The 19,664-nt window shown below is 45.0% G+C and overlaps 1 protein-coding gene across 2 annotated transcripts in view; it reads right to left on the bottom strand.

Moving 5' to 3' along the window:
* Positions 1–18,885, bottom strand: part of chst10 (carbohydrate sulfotransferase 10) — a 58,370-nt gene extending 39,485 nt beyond the window's left edge. Inside the window, exons 1-2 of one of the 2 annotated variants that reach the window (XM_007885350.2) lie at positions 14,007–14,033; positions 11,812–11,876 (exon numbers count right to left, since the gene is read on the bottom strand). The gene's annotated coding sequence lies outside the window, so the exon portion shown is untranslated. Of the gene's footprint in view, positions 1–11,811; positions 11,877–14,006; positions 14,034–18,812 lie in introns of those variants that run through there. The other variant, XM_042334448.1, reaches the window with a different exon arrangement.
* Between the last annotated feature and the right edge of the window lie 779 nt (positions 18,886–19,664).

The raw sequence follows: 19,664 nt of genomic DNA, 5'->3' as shown, positions 1-19,664 counted from the left end.
TACTTTCCGGAATTAGGTAAACAGGATGCATCCTTCCAGGGAATGAGTGCACATTCCAACAATCTATGTCTGGAATTTCCACGTGTAGGTGGGATTCATGGAAATCTTAGCTTGGTTCGGATACTTTTAAACATGGTGATGGGTTTCCGCATGTGTCAGACACGTGGCTGACCAAAATTGTATTGTATTGTAACGAGGTTGTTGAACGAATGTAACCTTTCTGCCTTATTAAGTATACAAGCTTTAAAATATAAAATACAAGAGACTTTGGTTGCTCTGTTCACGGATTCCTAATATAAATTTTCAGCTAACAGAATAAACTGGTCTTTTCAAACCTTTGTTCCAGGCAACAAGTGTGGTTTACTCCACTACTAACCATGCCTTTGAACCCAACAGGCTGATTTATCAAATTTTGATTTCCTTTACTGGTTACACTGAGTTTAAAACAAAGACTTCGATACAATTTGTGAGAATAAGGCTTGACTACAGTATTATATTTTTTCCACCTCATGTGCATAAAAATTGTGTTTAGGTTTCTTTACATTATTTTAATGCTTTAGATGCATATAATTAATTTTTTTTACTCCAGATGGAAAATACTTCACTCGTTGTAAATAAAGGCCAATAGTAAGTTATGCTGTCAGCTTGTCATGAAGATATTTATGTCACACTCAAATACAGCCTCTAAATATTCACAATTATTACTAAAGATAAAATCTAATGTGTTAAAAGCTTTGTGTAATTAAGTTATCATGTAAGAATATCCTTACTTTCAATAATTCACTTGTTTAAGTTCTTTATCTCTAACCTCATAGGGCAAAATCCACCTGGGGCTTGACTGACTTATTCCTTAGCATTTTCGAGTGTGGAAATTTGGGAAAATTCTTAAATTCAGTCTTAATTTTTGAAGCCAGTTTTATGCAGGTTCTTTTAGCAATTTTTTTTTATGGTTAACAGGAACTGAGTTGCTCCCAATACTGGTTTGCCTTTCCAAGTCCTGCGGTGTGTGTGTGCTCATCCTGTGCTGTCATCACCAGTGCCCTGATATATTGCGGATCACCTGGCTCTGGAACTGGACGACTGAGACTGCCACAGAGGGCTGGCCCGATTCTGACATTCTGTTGCCAAACATGTCACCTTGGAGCCAGTTCAGCTCCAAGGAGACCTTTCTTACCTGCCCACCAAGGAGGATAAAATCTAAGTCAAGATCCAGTTTGAATTTCTCCCCTATTGTTAACATTGAAATTGCACACTTAACACACATTCATATTATTGCAGTATCAACCAGCCAAGTACAGCGTTCCCCAGGATAGGGTTGATTACATACTAGCCAGACTGACTCTTTGGGATTCTTCCCACTAAGCTCCCGTTAACCCCAACACACTCTTTAGGGTACCCACAAGATAAGACCCGCCACATCCTGTGTCTGATATTCTCCCCCAGGGAGAGTGTGTATTCCATTCCTGACACAGGGAAATTTCCATGCAAAGATGGCATACATATGTGGAATTCTCAGTCTGGTTTGAATACTATCAAACATGATGGTGATGGGTTTCCATATATGTGAAGCATCCCATGAACAATAAAAAATGCTTTGTCCTTCCAAAAGACCGTTTATACGTCATTTGCAATTCGCACCATCATAAACTTAATTCCGATTTAATCTCTTAACAGAAGCAAATAACTAGAAGTAAAATTTCCAAGGCTAAAACTGAAATTTCTCCAACTGAACTTCTATCTAATGACATTCCAAAATATCAGTCTCACATTATTCATCCATTAATTATTCACAGGTGATATTTCTGGGGTCCCAGCAGGTATTCTGGGCCTTCACAGAGCAATTATCTTTCAGCGCTTATTCTTCTAGCCTTCAATCCTGATATTAAACAAATATTCACTGAGCCTTTTTACATAAATTTTGAATGGGAATTTATTCAATATAATATAAACGACTCTGAGGGAAAAAATCTAATCTTTAGTCTTCTTTAAGCCTTGTTAATTTTGTATTCATGTGTTCATGTTCTCTGACTACAACTTAAAATAGCCAGCTTACACATACAAGACTCTCCCTAGAATCTAAAGTATAGATTTTCACAAAAGGAGAAAGTTAAATTCTATTAAAACAAATCCTTGTAACTTACATTTTAAGAATCAGCCTGGTTTCTCTTCTCTGCATCTTTTTCAAATCCTCAATATGCATTTCAACAACAACATTACATTTGTATAGATTTTTCACGTCGGGAGGATGTCCCAAGGCGCTGGACAGAGTACAACATTTCATACCCGAGTTGGGGTCGGTTAGGGGGAAGGGAGGGGAGGGGAAGAGGGGTGGCCAATGGCATGGTCGAAGAGGAGGGTCTTGAGCGGGACTTGAAGGAGGCTAATGAGGGGTCGAGGCGGAGTGACGGGGGATGGAATTCCAGAGGTTGGGGGCAGAGTGGCTGAAGGCTCTCCCGCTAATGGTGGGGTGGGTGGGTTAGGGGACGTGGAGCAGGCCACAGCCGGCTGAACGGAGGGAACGGGCGGGTTGGTAGGGGCTTAGGAGTTCGCAGAGGTAGGGTGAGGACATGGAGGGCTTTGTATGTGAGGACCAGGATCTTGAACTGGATCCTCTGAAGGATAGGGAGCCAATGGAGTCGGGTGAGAGTGGGGGAAATGGGGCATGGAGTTTGGTGCGGGAGAGGACATGGGCTGCAGAGTTCTGGATTCTCTGCAGCCTGTGGAGGGAGGAGTTGGGAAGGCCAACAAGCAGGACATTTGCATAGTCGAGCCTGGAGGTGATGAAGGCATGAACAAGAGTTTCAGAACAAGTTTCGAACAAGACACCTAGGTTCCTGACTGGCTTGGTGAGTCGTAGTGTGCAACCATGGAGGTTGATGCTGCCAAAGCCTGAGGTCCTGAGGCCCTGCGCGAGCCAATCAGGAGGGCCTCAGTCTTGTTCACATTCAACTGTAGGAAATTTGTCCTCATCCAGGACTTGATGTCCGACAGGCAGTCTGTCAGGACAGCAGTGGTCCTGGAGTTGAGGGTGGAGGCAGAAAGATAGAGTTGGGTGTCATCCGCATACATGTGGAAGTTGACCCCATGTCTGCGGATGATGTCACCAAGGGGGAGCATGTAGATATTAAAGAGGAGAGGGCCAAGGACAGAGCCTTGGGGACACCAGAGGTGACAGTGCGGGGGCTGGAGGAGAAACCGTTAGAGGCAACAAAGTGGAGATGGTGAGAGAGATAGGAATCGAACCAGGCAAGGGCAGATCCGTGAAGATTGAGTAAAGCGGAGAGGCGGTGTATGAGGATGGAGTGGTCGACAGTGTCCAAGGCAGCAGAGAGGTCGAGGAGGACAAGGAGGCAGAGGGAGCCCTGATAATAGATGTTCAGAATGTTATTAGTGACTTTGACCAGGGCTGTTTCTGTGCTGTGGGCAGCGCGGAAGCCGGATTGGAGGGGTTCAAAGAGGGAATGGCGAGAGAGAAAGGAGCGGAGCTGGGACGCAACGACTCGTTCCAGGACCTTGGAGAGGAATGGGAGGTTAGCGATGGGGCGGTAGCTGAAGAGGGATGGATCCAGGGAAGGTTTTTTCAAGATGGGGGTGATGTTTTTAGGGGGGTGGGAACTGAACCAAGGTAAATTTCAAGGTAAATTTAAAAAAAAGACACGTTCCTCCAAACATGCATTTACCAAAGATTTATAGGTTAAGATAACCTGCGTTAACTTCTAATTAAAAATACCTTTAAGATGTGTTTCAGTACATTACCCTGTTGATAACCGTTTCACATTGACTGGATATTTTCAGTGAATGGTTGATAATTGTCCCCAAACCCCTTTCCCTTTTCACATTCACTAATGGGAATCCATTCATTATGTACACATTCTACAGTTCCTGTAGCAATATAGCCACATCAAAATCCATCTACCATTTCTTAGTCCATCTACTTAATTGGTACAGATTTCTTTGAATCGATTTATCAGCCCAATACTAATCACTGAGCCACAAAGTTTGGTGATGTCATCAAGATTGTATTACTTAGAAGCACCCTTTCCAAAGAATTTATGAAGAGTAAAAATAGCAGGGGACTCAGAATAGACTCCTACAGAACTGGTCATTGCTCCATTTATGATTTGTTCCAGCTTTTTATTACCAACCTAATTTTCAATTGAGCTTGTAATTTTGCCACCAATTATGGGAGCCCTAATCTTTCTTAAAAGCTTATTTTACGGAATTTAATAAGTCCCTCTTAAAAACCCAAGTAAATTACATTGCTTAGGATAATCGTAGTCCACTAACTTTATTGGGTCCTCAAATAATCAAACTTTTTAATAGTTTATTTTCATTTTATCACACCGTTGCAAAATATATTCTATAGCCAGAAAAACAGCTGTACACTATTGTAGAACTCACTGCATCAAGAATAACTTGCACTTACAGCCACCTTTCATAGAGTAAAATGTCTCAGAGGGCATAACAGAGATGATGTGGGAGTCTGACGAGTGTAGGAGAGACTGAAGACATAGTCAAAATATGTTTTTTTTAGAAAAATTATGAAAGTGAAGAGGGAGAGTGCAAGGTGGAGCTTCAGAGAACAGGGCCAAGGTGGCTGATGCTTGCTAATGATGATAGGGATAAGGGGCAGTCAACATGGAGCAGGTCATAGTTGGCAAAGCAGAGGGAGTAGGTCAAAGGTGTGGATGTGTAAAAGTGCATGCAACAACCTGGTCAAAACTAGTCAATAAATACAACAGGAAATTGCATTTATATAGCGGTTTTCAAGTCGGGAGGATGTCCTGAGGTGCTGGGTCAATAAGCTTTTCTTTGGACAATAAGCTTTTCAACATTCATTCATTTACTTTATTAAAAGCTTTTAAATGTCAATAAGCTTTTCTTTGGATGGATGAATACCAACAAGACATTTTCTACCTCAAACATATCAAGTAAGTTTATATTATATATTGCGTAAATTGGCTAAACTTGCAACAAGTTTTAAAAATTAAATGTGTTTAGCCTATATTATGGGAGGTAAAAATGATCATCACTCATGACCTTCTGTGAATGAGTTCAATAGAAAATAATTATTCCAGTTGCTGATTAAGCATTTTGTTTACAGTAATGGTAATATATATGAGCAAGTATATACTGAGAAAATTACTTGTTTTGGTTTACTAACATTTCTAACACAAAACAATAAGAAGTAATTTCACAAAGATCGATTTCAATAAAGAAGGACCATTGGCCCATTTTCATCCTTCGAGAATAGGCATCCCACCTTTTTCCCATCATAGAATCAAGTTGTTCTTTAAATGGGTTGTGCCTTAGTATCATCCTCGTAATCTATTCCAGTCGTTAATTGCCCTCTGGGTGAAAAAGCACTTTCTGGAATCGGTCCTGAAACTGTGCTTTGCTCCCCTGATTCTTGTTCTGCTCCCCTGGCATATCTGAAAGTATTGTTCTGAGTTTACTTTTCAATTCAATGAAAAATCATGTATACCTACGTATGGTTCCCTCGGATACAAGTCTTTTCAAGACTGACTGTTATTCAGTTTATTCCTCCAACATTGCAGATCATACTTTTACACTACCTCTAGAGCCTGGGCAGCTCCCTATATTTACCACAACCAGACTATATAAAGTACTCTAGGTGCAGCCTGACCAGAGTGCTGTATAACTTCAACATGACTTCTGGGGACCTGAACTACATTGATTTGTCAATAAAGTCGACCCTTCTGTTTGCCTTGTTTATTGTTGTCTCACACTGTTTTGACCTGATGAGTGATGAATCAACTAACACCTCTAAATCTCTTTCAGCTTATTCTCAAAAGAATAAAGGTCCAGGGCTATCATCTACAGGACCCAGTGTCCAATAGATAACAGCTGCAAGTAATGACTGTGGTTGAAACCCACACCTGGTTTCAACTCGGTTTCAGAAACACAGTATCATTGTGGATATTTGTGAAGCTTATCAAATTGCAAACAATATCAGGAAAATGTTTGGGAACAGGAGCAAATGCCAACTTTCATTTCAAGAAGTGTCTTCATTATGCCACAAGGCTGTTAGACAAGCTAGTAGTGTGGTATCTAAATCATGAGCAACAAAACTGCAAGGAATTGCTAATTCAGTGTATTTAATTAATTTATCCACACCAAAGAAATGCTGCTTAAATATAAACTGTAGGAGAATGATAAAAAAAAGAGATTATAAAAGGTGCTTCCATTTGAATTTCTCCTTTCTTTGTAACCTCCATTAAAATAACCACTGTGTAACTCCCACAGAACAGTAATCAGCTGCTATTTGTGAATTTCCTGCACTCCAGTATCATAAACCCTAGTTTCATCTCCAATGGATCAAGACTATTTTCCTGACAAATTCCACCATTTGAGTCTTTGTAACATATAAAATGAATGTTGCTTCAATTGTGTGAAACTGTCCCCTAAAATTTATTTCAATTGTCAATTTTAAGTGTGAAAACTATTCAATATTGAGAAAATATGACTTGCCATTAATGTACTGACCCTCAACTAACCTTTCTACCCCACATCCATGCCATGACCCGCTCTGCCTTCCCCCACCTCCACAACATTGCTCGGCTCCGCCACTGTCGCACAACACAGGCTGCCGAGACCCTCAAACACGCATTCGTAACATCCAGGCTCGACTACTCAAACTCCCTGCATGTAGGGCTCCCCAACTCCTCCCTCCATAGGTTGCAGATCATCCAGAACTCTGCAGCTTATGTCCTCTCCCGCACCAGGCTCTGCAACCCTATCACCCCCATCCTCACCCGACTCCACTGGCTTCCCATCACAGAGATACAGTTCAAGATCATCTTCAAAGCCCTCCATGGTCTTGCTCTCCCCTACCTCTGCGATCTCCTGACCCCACCTACCAACCTGCCCGATCCCTCCCCTCAGAGGGCTCCGACTTGCTTCATGTACCCCGCCTTGCCCGCCCCACCGTTGGTGGGGGGCCTTCTGCCACACTGCTCACACCCACTGGAACTCCACCTCGCAGTCCCTCCGACTCACCCCCCCCTCTTGCCTCCTTCAAGATCCTCCATTTTGACTGTGACTTCAGTCACCCTCCGTCCCCCCCTAACCTCCACCCTCCACGATCCCGAACCCCAGCTCGGATATGAAACACTGATTGTCCAACACCTTGGGACGTCCTCCCGACATGAAAGGTGCTATACAAATTTGTTGTTGTTGTATTAGATGCACTATTAAGCTAAGGCTGCTATTTTTCAAAATACTACTACTATATGTAAAAAAAACAAATTTCATTAAATAGCCCTCGAGTGACTTGATAAATGAATGCCAAACGGCATTTAATGTCAATAAAAAGTTGATTAACTTTGGTGCCAAAAGCAGTTAAAAAGAATCAATACAAATCTTTAGTTTATTTTGAAGTCTCATGAACACTTTTCCAGCATTGATATTACTGGTGTCAGCCCACACTGTTGCCTCTGAGTCAGAGGGTTGTGGGTTGAAGACCAATGTCAGAACTTTCAGCTCATAGTCCATAAATCAGTCCTTCTCCTCAGGCTCAGTCCCACCCCCCTCAAAACAGCTGTCCTCACTCCCCTCCTTAAAAAACTTACTCAACCTCATGCAATACCGCCCCATTTCAAACCTGCTCTTCCTGGCGAAGGCCCTGGAACGCGTTGCTGCAAACCATCATCGCTCACACCCCACCCTCCACTCCTTACTCAAACCCCTCCAGTCCGGTTTCCGCCCAGTACAGACACGCTCGTCAAAGTAACATATGACCAAGACCAAGAGTCCCACTGCCTCTCATTCTCCTGGACCTCTCCACTGCGTTCGACACAGTTGACCACGCCATCCTCCTCCACCGATTCTCCTCCCTCATTGACTTTAGTGGGACCGCTCTCACATAGTTCGATTCCTATTTAACCAACCGCCAGCACTTTATCTTGGCCAATGGTTTATCCTCTCGCCCCCGCCCGGTCATCTGCAGGGTACCCAAGGTTCCATTGGCCCCCTTCTTTTCCTTATCTTCCTGCTCCCTCTGGTGAAGTCATCCACAGGCATGGGGTCAACTTCCACATGTATGCGGATGACACTCAAATCTACTTCACGTCCTTTAGCTGTAGCTCCCAGTCTGCTGATGTCCTGCCAACTTGTTTGATGGACATTAAGGCCTTATGAGTGCAAATTTCCTGCAGCTGAATGTCGGCAAGATGGAAGCCATACTCTTTGGTTCCCATTAACCTCTTCGCTCCTGTGGGTCTGAACTCCTCAACCTCCCTGGGCTCTCACTTAGACTCTAAACCCTTAGGCATCAGGCTCGATCCCCAGCTTTTCTTTCTACCACATATCAATTCCCTGACCAGGACCACTTTTTTCCACCTCTCACCCACCTCGGTCCATGCCTCACAAACGACGCAGCTGAAACTCTGGTCCACGCCTTTGTCACTTCCTGGCTGGATTATTCCAATACCCTCCTCGCTGGTCTCCCCAGCTCCACCATACACAAAATCCAATGAATTAAAAACTCCGCCACCCAGATACTCACCTGTACGAAACTCCGTACCCCCATCACACCAGTCCTTGCCAGGCTCCACTGGCTCCCAATCACTGAACGGATTGACTTCAAGATCCTCTCACTTGTTTTCAAATCCCTTCATGCCTTCGCAGCTCCATACCTATAATCCTCCAACCTACTTATCCTCCATTCCATCACCCGCTGCCTCTGTTCAGCTGGCTGCGGCATCCTCTTTACCCCTCGTGCACTCCGTTCCACCATTGGTGGGCACGCCTTCAGCCACTACCCCCAAAACTCTGGAACTCTCTCCCTTGGTCCCTCTGCCTTGCCCCCTCCATCCCCATCTTCAAGTCCTGCATAAAGACATTCCTATTTTATTGTGGTTACGGTCACCTCCCCCCTCCCTCTCCCCTGGCTCGTTATCAGACTCCGTCGCTGTGAAGGACGGGAAAGAGCCATAGCAATATGGGGATACTCCGAGGGAGGTTTGGAAATGAGGGCCACCCACTACTGCGTCTGTTAGGGTTATGTTATGTTACAGTATGGTGGAATATGCAACCAGATGTGGAGGCAGTTTTCCGCAAGCCCACAGAGATCAATGCATTCATCCAGGATGAGGTTGTGGATAGTGAGAGCTTTGTTTGACAAGGAGTGGACATTTTGGAGGGCAATGTGAAAAGGTGGGGGAGGGGGCAGGGAGAAGGGGTTTGGGGGTTTGTGGAAGGAGGATATCTGTGGAGTTTGGGGGAGGAAGAGAGTTGGGAAGGTGTGGATGAGGGAGGGGTTGGGGAAGTTACAACAACAGGTATCATGAATGTACTATGTGCCCTTGAGTTGTTTACAAGAGGATTAGCCACTGACGTCTTTAATGCTAATTTTTCAAGAAATAATCTTTCCTAATACCAGACATAGAAACTGACTAAACATAGGATAGCAAACCATATAAAAATATATATTACAATATATTACAATGTAAGTAGCATATACTTCGATCGATATGACCTCCCGTCTGCTTGATTAGATCACTGGGAATTTCTGTGACTTTTACAACTTATGTTTAATTATACAATAAAGGGTATATCATTAAAGATGACGTGAGAGAAATTCTTGCCTGAATACTATTATACTGTGAAGCAATGATTTTAAGCTGCAATGTTAACACACCATAGGTTGTGTATCGTGTAAAGTAACACTGGTTGTTAACAGAAATCTTTGAATCTTTGCTAGAACCGCAAGAGAGCAGTAAATCCAGGTTTGGTTGTTGTACCTAAAAAACGTAAGCACTGGAAATGGTCTGAAGAACAATAAGGGCAACTTAGTTACTTAGTGAAGCTCAACTGTTCTTTTTATCAGAGAAAGGCGGGTGACAGGAATATTATTCACGTGTTTAAATAAGAGTGGGTGAAGAAAATTAGTGTGCAACAAATGAATAAACAGAGTAGGAGAACTAAACAACTCTTTGAAAGTAAATAGCAGAAATACTGGACATTTCAGTCTACCTTCCCTTCACCCATCTTTGTGCAGAGTTGGGTGACAGGAATGATGATGAGCTCATCACCTCCTTATTTCTTACAAATTGACTGGGAAACTAGGTCAGGCAGCAGGTGGGTGGGAACGCACAGCTTCAATCTGTTCAGCCAGCCCAATACAAAAGAGCTGCCTTGATGAGGCAATAGAAATTATATTTAAATTGAAAATGTGTTTCAATTATTTAGTCGCAGACTTTAACAAGTAGCTTTTTACACTTGAAGCACAGATGTATGCACAACCCAAGTGGAGTGAATGCTAAGTCAGCCATTCATAATAAAATGGACATATTGCAGTTGAACAAATAAATAAAGTCAAGTCTCTGAAGTAGTGAAGTAGAAGGTAAAAAAACAGTTCCAATCAGGTCCAAGAGCACAGGTCTCAATATATATATGGAAACTTTAATAAACACGGAGGGGGGAAGAGTTTTGTAAAATAAAATTTCCTTAAGTTACTGGCTGGTGGGGGGAGCGAGGGAGGTGGGGGGGCGCCAGCGGGCGGGGGGTGGGCGCCAGCGGGCGTGGGGTGGGCGCCAGCGGGCGGGGGTGGGCGCCAGCGGGCGGGGGTGGGCGCCAGCGGGCGGGGGGTGGGCGCCAGCGGGCGGGGGGTGTGCGCCAGCGGGCGGGGGGTGGGCGCCAGCGGGCGGGGTGGGTAGTATCCACCAAAGACCTACCTTAATCATTGGCCTGTATTTTTCTTTTCAATGCCTCCAACTGCAAATAAATAACTGTAGCGCCCCCTTATAATATAATAATACTTTCATTTGATATAGCACCTTATCAAAGCGCTACACGGAATATACTGTAAATTGACTATATTTTCTGGGTGAAATGTGGCAGCCAATTGTGTTCAGCAGTGTCCCACAAACAGTAGTGAATTGGGTGACCAAATTACCTATTTATTACTATTTTAAGGGATTATTACCCCCAGAAAGCGATCCGTCAATCGACTAACAACTGGGTTCGTACTTACTTCTTGGTGAACAGAGGCGTGCGGAGAAAGGAAACTTGCCTAAGGTTTCACCCTGCCCGGAAATCTGACCCGGGTCCTCTCGCTTACGAGGCAAGTCCTCTAACCAATACGCTAAGGACTTTACAATAGCCCTTATCCATTCAACAATACACATTCAACGAATCCGTTCTGCAGTCTCCACTTCAGTCACAATTAAAAACTGCCCAACCCAAATAATAAATAACTACAATACCAGTTCACGTCAGAGAGTTGTGTTTAGTATTCACTCTGCTCTTTTTTATTACAGCTTTTCTACACTCCTCATATCATACAAGAATTAATGACCAATTAACAATAGTACTTAACGTACTCCAGGGGCAGGAAAAAAACTCGTCTTAGAAACCCTAAACCCAAACAATGACAAGTCAGTTTCTGACTCAAACCAGTTTGATTCTGAGTCAAATAGTTGATCAATTGGCACTACAGAAATAACCTCCTTAACTGAGCATCACTGGGGACAGTGTCCGTGCTGAAGGTACCGTAAGACAAACTCAAGAACACTTGTGTTACACACCAATAGTTAAATAATCTTACAAATATTTCATACTAGAGCTCAAAACAAAACCAAACACAGCCCACACACAGCAGCTGGTCTGAATTATATAGTAAGCCATTTTCCACAATCTCAATTTTGAATCTTGACCCAAGGTGTATGGTTTCCACTCATGCATCAACGAGATTGATTGAACTACAATTCAGCCTTTCATCACAAACAGAAAAGCAAGATATCCTTGGGAAACATTGGAACAATTCACTCCTTCAAATCTCAAACTCACATTTGGATCCAGATTTGACCAATGTTTGCAGTTGAACTTTCCCCGAGGGTGAGTTTCAGTGTCAGCTGCAGGCCATTTGTGAGAAAGAAAAAATAATGATAATTTTCATACATAATAACAACTTGCACTTATATACTTATCTATTTATGTTCACGAAGGATAAACATTACAAAGCACTTCATAACAATGGAATTACTCAGCAGGGAGGAGAGGAGGGTGAATACTGTATGAGGTGGCTGAGCAAAGGCATGGTCAAAGAGATAATACTCATATACTTTTAAGGTTTTGAAAGCACTGTAAGAAGGCATAAATTAAGGATTTGGGCGAAGAATGTCAGAAAGTGGAGCATAAAGGCTCCTTGGAAGCTTCAATACAGACACTATCTTCCTTGGCTCCAATGTGACATGTTTGGCAACAGAATGTGAGAATTGAGCCAACTTTCTGTGGTGGACTCAGTAGTCCGGTTCCTGAGCCAGGCAGGTGCGCAATACTCCAGGTCACTGCTGATGACAGCCTACCTGTGAATCAGGGCACTGCTGATTTCAGTCCAGCCAGTCTGGCTCATTGGCAGGACTTGGAAGGGCAGACCAGTCATTGGGGACAGGGACTCTTCCCACTCAGCTGCCATTAACCCTGCAAGCCAAAGCCCCAAAGCATAGGGTGGCTCTAGCTGCACAAGCATTAGGAACTTTCAATGGCAAGCTATGCGGTTTCAGCTGGTTATATTGCAGTACCGCAATATTTTCTCTGGGGTCCCTGAGCCTTAACTCTTGCCAATTTGCAGGCTAACCCTTTCCAGAATTAGGTAAATAGGATGCATTCCTCCATCCTGGAATTTCAATGTATAGGTGGGATACACGGAACTCTCTTTGGTTTGGATACTCATTACATATGGTGATGAGTTTGGTTTCCACATGTGTCAGACACCTCACTGACAAAAAATAGTCAATATAGAAACATGAGGGTTGAATCATCTGCCCTCCCAAGGAGAAAGGGAAAGAACCTGCAGCAGCAGTTGTAGAGCATTTTTTTGTAATAAAAGAGACACTTATATGTTTCACTCCTAATTACAGACCAAGAAGTTTAAAGATCAGTATAATTGCAGCAGATTTAAACAGTCAATGTCTCACAAATGTGTTGTGCAGTACAACACAAAATAACTACCTGGCTAAGTTAATAGATTGCAAAGCAGTATTAAGGCTTTGGATTCAGAATCAATTGAGGTGCTTCATAAAAGTTAAATAATTGGGAAGCAAAGAATTAAGGAATATTAAGAAAAAGCAAGGAAATTGATTAAAAACAGAGTTCCCATGGACTAAAATGGTGTTAACAATCTCAACTGACCAAATGGCCTACTGCTATTCTTATGTTTCTTTTAGGACAGAACAAGCAACAGATTCATTGCATTTGAGTCCCTCTATCTTGCTCTTTCTCGCCTTTCTTTCAAAACCCTTTTAAAAATATATTTCATTGAACATGTCTTTGAATAAGACACTTAAATTCTTATTTTCCACTCCCTATTGCTCTCTGAGAATCTTTGAGATGTTGATCCCATGTAAAAAGTGCTATACAAATGAAAGTTGTTTTTTTGTTGATGAATTGTTGGAATAGTTTTTTGGGTGTTAGCTTTCAACATTTTCTCCTTTCACCGTTCTCCCTATTTAGGTGGTATAATATTGCAGACTGCCTAACTCCTGAGTTATTTGACCTGTTACAAGTGTTCAAGGACAACCAAAACAACATGCAAAATGCTTACATTTACAGCATCTTTTGTTAAGACACGAATGCCACCACAGGGATAAGCAGTGTGCTGCTCTCCAGGAAGCAGAATTTAAGTGTTTAATCAGAGGCATATTCAATAGATTTCTAATAGGGTTTTGAAATTACTGCTATTTCAAAGCAACTGTTGCCAATTTTTTTTTGTCAATTGGCTGTCTAACTAAATCACCATGCTTAAGACTTATCCAAACCAGTCTTAAGAGTTCCACGTATGTATGTCACCATGGAAGTGTCTTTGATAAAGAATCAGAATCCAAAGATGAGAGGAGGCTAACACATTGTAATAATTGTCATCAATCACTCAGCAAATCTGATGAAATTTGTCAAAATAGGTGTTCCCTGTTTTCAATTCATCCAGCTGGAGAACAAGATAAAGGTAAAAACAGGTCCTGTAGCTCAGTAGTGAGAGCACTCACCTCACAAGTGAGAGACCTGAGTTCGATTCTCGGCAAGGCGAAATGTTGGGCAAGTTTCCATACTCCACACGGCTCTGTTTACCTAGCAGTAAATAGGAACCCAGTTTTTAGTCGATTGATAAATCTCTTTTCCGGGGGTAATAATTCCTTTAAAAAAAATTAAAAATAATAAATAGGTCACTTCAAATGACTGTTTGTGGGACATTGCTGTGCACAATTGGCTGCCGCATTTCGCCCACAACATATACTGTCAATTCACTTTACAGTACATTCTGTGAAGCGCTTTGAGACATCTCGAAGACTTGGTAAGGCGCTATATCAAATGCAAGGATTATTATTAAATTAGGTTATCTCTATCTGGGTAAATCTTTTTCTTGCTACCTCTGATTGCCTTTGTAGTAGCTGCTGACGGCAAATTTGGCCTAACAATGGGCGTACACTAAGCTGTGCAAGCACAAGTCTGACATTTAAAGCAAACTTTCAATTCTGTAAGGGCAGCATACAGTAAAGCATTATTTTTGCTCGCTATGTACTGTTTCAGAGCACAACAAAGCACAGCCTCAGAGCTTAGCCTTGAGACACACCCAAAATTGGTTTCAGATAGAATGTTAAACCACAAACTCCATTATGTATTGAGACATCTGTGGCAGTTTTTGTTTTCATTTTCTCTATTTTGAGAACTAGGTTTTGTTTTGTTGGATATGTCAGCTCAGTGAATTGCTTATTGCGTGCCGTCTAATAAATTATTGAAATTATATTAAAATATAAATAACCAGTCATTGATGAGCAAAGCAAAGGCATAAGATATGAGAAGCTAAGGAGTGACTGACCGTATGTTGGCACAGTAGGGGAACACAGCTTGCTATAACATCATTACTTTTTAAAGACGTCGAGTGAGCTACAATGGAACCTTCATCGTCTACCCTTCGTCCCACCACCGTGAATAATTGAAATTGGAAGATAATTGAGGTTGCACAATACTGAATTTGTTATTTACCAAAAGAAATACAAGAAGGAATTTTTTTTTAATATTGCCTTACCACATTGCTGTCAAGTGTAGTAACTGGTTTTGGTGGTAGGGCCATTTTGTGTAAGTGACCACAAACAGGTATGAGGTGATGACTGATTTAACTGAAGCAAGCTGGCCAGGTCACTGGGAGAAACTTCTTCTAATTTTGAACAGATCTCAACACCTATCTGAAGAATAGGTGGACAGTTTAGTGTTTCATCTAAAGGGTAGCACCTCTGCCATTGCAGCACACTGGAGTGTCAGCAGAGACTTTGAGCTCAAGCCCCAGCATTTGCCCAGTTGCCGCTAGGTGCAACACCAGGCAATGCAAACTATTATAGGTCTGAATCCCAGTAATTTCTTAGTTAGCTGATCTCAGCCTTTTTTGCTTCTAATATCCCTGCTCCTCCTGCTGGACTGCTGGAAGGTGCATGTATGTGAATGTCAGACGAGGGCAAGACTGAGGATTGGGCTCAGCTATGATACCCCAGGTGATTAAATAGGCTGCCAACATTCACAGTCAAGACTCACACATGAATAATTATTTAGGCGAAGTAATTGAAGGTGCCTGGCTACCATATCCCAATGAAGAGTAGCATAATAATCCTTATTTTAACACAGCATTCTTATCCTCTTGTCAAAATATCTCAAAGTGCTTCATAAGTTTTATTGTAAAGTGTAATGACTGCATTTGTAGGTGAATACAGCAGCCAATTTACACACAACAATATCCCAATATTCTACCTCTTGTATTTGCAACTGACATTTTTGTTTGGTACAGTACCTTTCATGTGTGGAGGATGTCTCAAAGTGCTTCACATGATTTTACTGAAAATTTATATTTTGTGTATTTGTAGTCAAACAATCCAGCTCATTTGTGCACAGCAATATGCCACAAACAACATTAAAGTGAATGATAAATTACAGCAGGGGGAAGTAAAATCAAGCCTGAGTAGTCTCTGATAACTCCGAACAGCCATGTATAAAGGGTTGAAGTGCCTCCCAGCTACTCAATGCACTGTTGGCTGAAGGAGTGCTGCGTTATTGTAGGTACTATTCTCTGGATGAGACATCAAACTGAGCTGAAGAACATAGAATTTTCCTGGTGTTTTCACCAATGATCGTTCCTCACTCAAATTTATCAAAATATAGCCATTCATTTTATTGCTATTTGAAAGCTGTTGCTGGACTAGAATATGTGCTGGGTTTGCCTTTATAATAAGTCTTCAGAGTAACTTATTATGTGAAGCGCTGTATCAAATGCAAGAAGGATTCAACTTGGCTCAATTGATAGCACCTACTCAGCTGGATCAAGTGGTTGTGGGTTTGAGCCCCATGTCAGGGCTTTGAGTTCACAGTCCAGGGTGATATCCCAGTGCAGTCCTGAGGGAGCCCTGCATCGTCTTAGGTGCTGTCCTCCAAATGAGGTGCTGTCTGCATGTTCGGGTTGATGCTGAAGATCCCAAGGCACGATTTGAAACAAGAAAGGTCCTGCCCAATAATTTTCTTGATAAATTACTCATTCACTTTCTGGCTTGTAACTAATTGCTGTGTGCAAACCCTACAAAAGACAGTCTGCACTTTGGAGCATTAACCTTTGAAGCGCTTTGAGATGTTTCAACTTTTATAGGAACTATATAGAATGCAAGGATTATTATTATTATTATTATAATAAGTAACAGGCAGTTGCAGGAAATGGGGGGGGTAAACATAAAAATACAAGGGAAATGCACCTGAAAATCTCCTGTTTCTCTCTGTTAAGTGGATAAGGTTGCAGCATCGCCCACATTAAAAACATTTTTAACAAATACATTCACCATTTGCTTCTACATAGGCACAATTTGATTCCTGGAGTTCAGATGTAAATACCTTATCGTGTTTGCTTGTGAATCAATGAGTTATGGTGTAAAAAAGGCACCGACTGCTTTAACTTAATACTGTAGTAAAACGTCAAAAGATATCAGCTGCAACAACAATCTCAAACATTATCATTATTATTTATAATTATTAATAATAATTCTTATTGCCGCTCGATAATAAACCAATTCACAGTTGATCGTCCCGCCCCTGCACACAGTTTGTGGAGGGAGAAAGAGTGCTGTGGCAAGTGACGAGCTCACAACAACCGAGAGTGAGACCCTAACCCCCACCCTAATGACCCTCACCACCTGCCGAATTTCGCCCACAAAATACAGTCAATTAAACTTTACAGTATATTCTGTGAAGCACTTTGAGACTCTCGAAGTCGTGATAAGGCGCTATATTAAATGCAAGGATTATTATTATTATCAAACTCCTCACCGACTCCCTCCACCGCCCTCCCTACTGCCTCACGCCCCCCCCCCCCCCGCCAACCCGATCAATGTATCAGCCCCACACACCCACTGAGCCCCCCCACCACTAACCCCACCGACCCATCACCCCCACTGACCTCCCACCGCTAACCCCACTGACCCATCATTCCCCCGCCATCTCCCCCTCCCCCGCCATCTCCCCCTCCCCCCGCCATCTCGCCCTCCCCCGCCATCTCCCCCTCCCCCACCCCCCCGCCATCTCCCCCTCCCCCACCCCCCGCCATCTCGCCCTCCCCCACCCCCCCGCCATCTCGCCCTCCCCCCGCCATCTCGCCCTCCCCACCATCTCCCCCTCCCCCACCCCCCGCCATCTCGCCCTCCACCGTCATCTCCCCCTCCCCCACCCCCCCGCCATCTCGCCCTCCCCACCCCCCCCACCATCTCGCCCTCCCCGCCATCTCGCCCGCCCCGCCATCTCCCCCTCCCCCACCATCTCACCCTCCCCCGCCATCTCGCACTCCCCCGCCGTCTCGCCCTCCCCCACCCTCCCACCATCTCGCCCTCCCCTAACCCCCCGCCATCTCGCCCTCCCCCACCCCCTGCCATCTCGCCCTCCCCAATCCCCCGCCATCTCGCCCTCCCCAATCCCCCGCCATCTCGCCCTCCCCCAACCCCACCCGCCATCTCGCCCTCCACCACTCCCCCCGCCATCTCGCCCTCCCCCAACCCCCCGCCATCTCGCCCTCCCCCAACCCCCCGCCATCTCACCCTCCCCAAACCCCCAGCCATCTCGCCCTCCCCCAACCCCCCGCCATCTCGCCCTCCCCCAACCCCCCGCCATCTCACCCTCCCCCAACCCCCAGCCATCTCGCCCTCCCCCACCCCTCCCACCATCTCGCCCTCCCCCAACCCCCCGCCATCTCGCCCTCCCCCAACCCCCCGCCATCTCGCCCTCCCCCAACCCCCCGCCATCTCGCCCTCCCCCAACCCCCCGCTATCTCGCCCTCCCCAACCCCCCGCCATCTCACCCTCCCCAACCCCCAGCCATCTCGCCCTCCCCCAACCCCCCGCCATCTCGCCCTCCCCCAACCCCCCGCCATCTCGCCCTCCCCCAACCCCCCGCCATCTCGCCCTCCCCCAACCCCCCGCCATCTCGCCCTCCCCCAACCCCCCGCCATCTCGCCCTCCCCCAACCCCCCGCTATCTCGCCCTCCCCCAACCCCCCGCCATCTCGCCCTCCCCCATCACCCCCCCCCGCCATCTCCCCCCCAACCCCCCCCCCCCGCTATCTCCCCATCTCCTACCCCCGCCATCTCTCCCCCCCGCCATCTCTCCCCACAACCCCCCCCCCCCGCCATCTCCCCCCCCACCCCCCCCCCACGGCCATTCACCCTGGCCGAGCCCTCCCCCCCACCCCATCTCCCCCTCACTCCCCGAAGCGCTCTCCCCCCGGCGGTCTCCCCCACAGACCATCAGCGGCCTCTCTCGGCGCCGCGCACCCACCTCCTCCTCCACTCCAGATGACAGAGTCCCGCCAGCAGCAGCCGCGGCGCCGCTGCCTCTCCTCCTCCCGCCGCCGCCGCCGCCTTCCTCTTCGCCGTCGCCGACCCCCGCGGCCCCGTCAACGCACAGTCCTCGGCCGCAGCGCTGTTACCCGACCAACCGCCCATGACAACCGGCCACGCCTCCCCCGGCGGCGCCCCGTCACTGCAGGCACAGGGCGGCCCCCAGCGGCGAAGGCCAGTTACTGCACGTTTGGGGGGGCAGCGCCGCCCCCCCGCCCAGCGGCGAGGCCCCGCTACTGCAGTCACAGGGTGGCTCAGCCCTTCCTTGAGGGAATAATAATAATAATAATCCTTGCATTTGATATAGCGCTTTTCACGTCTTCTCGACGTCCCAAAGCGCTTCACAGAATATGCTGTAAAGTGAATTGACTGTATATTTGTGGGCGAACGCGGCAGCCAATCGCGCACAGCAATGTCCCACAAACGGTCGTGGATTGAAAATGACCAATTTATTATTGTTTTGGGTTTTGGAGGCATTATTATTAGGCTCTGTGTGGAGTAAGGAAACTTGCCCAAGGTTTCGCCCTCTGCCTGGAATTCAACTCGGGTCTCTCACTTGCAAAACGAGTGCTCTAACCACTGAGCTACAGGACTCCGTTGGGGGAGAAGGTGAACAGAACCTGTTTGGCCTGAGCTATTATATCAGTATTACTTTGCAAATTGTGTCCACCTGTTTCATTTATTTGAACGTTGTTGAATTGATTAGATGTTATCAACAGCAACAACAATTTGCATTTATCTCAGCATCTCAGAGCATTTAACAGTGGCAGAGCTTGAACTTTTCAAACTC

This window comes from Callorhinchus milii, unplaced genomic scaffold, assembly GCF_018977255.1.
Source record: "Callorhinchus milii isolate IMCB2004 unplaced genomic scaffold, IMCB_Cmil_1.0 Scaffold4, whole genome shotgun sequence".
Lineage (NCBI taxonomy): Eukaryota > Metazoa > Chordata > Chondrichthyes > Chimaeriformes > Callorhinchidae > Callorhinchus > Callorhinchus milii.
Note: the sequence above shows the minus strand (reverse complement) of the source record. Positions and strands in the feature narration are given on the sequence as shown.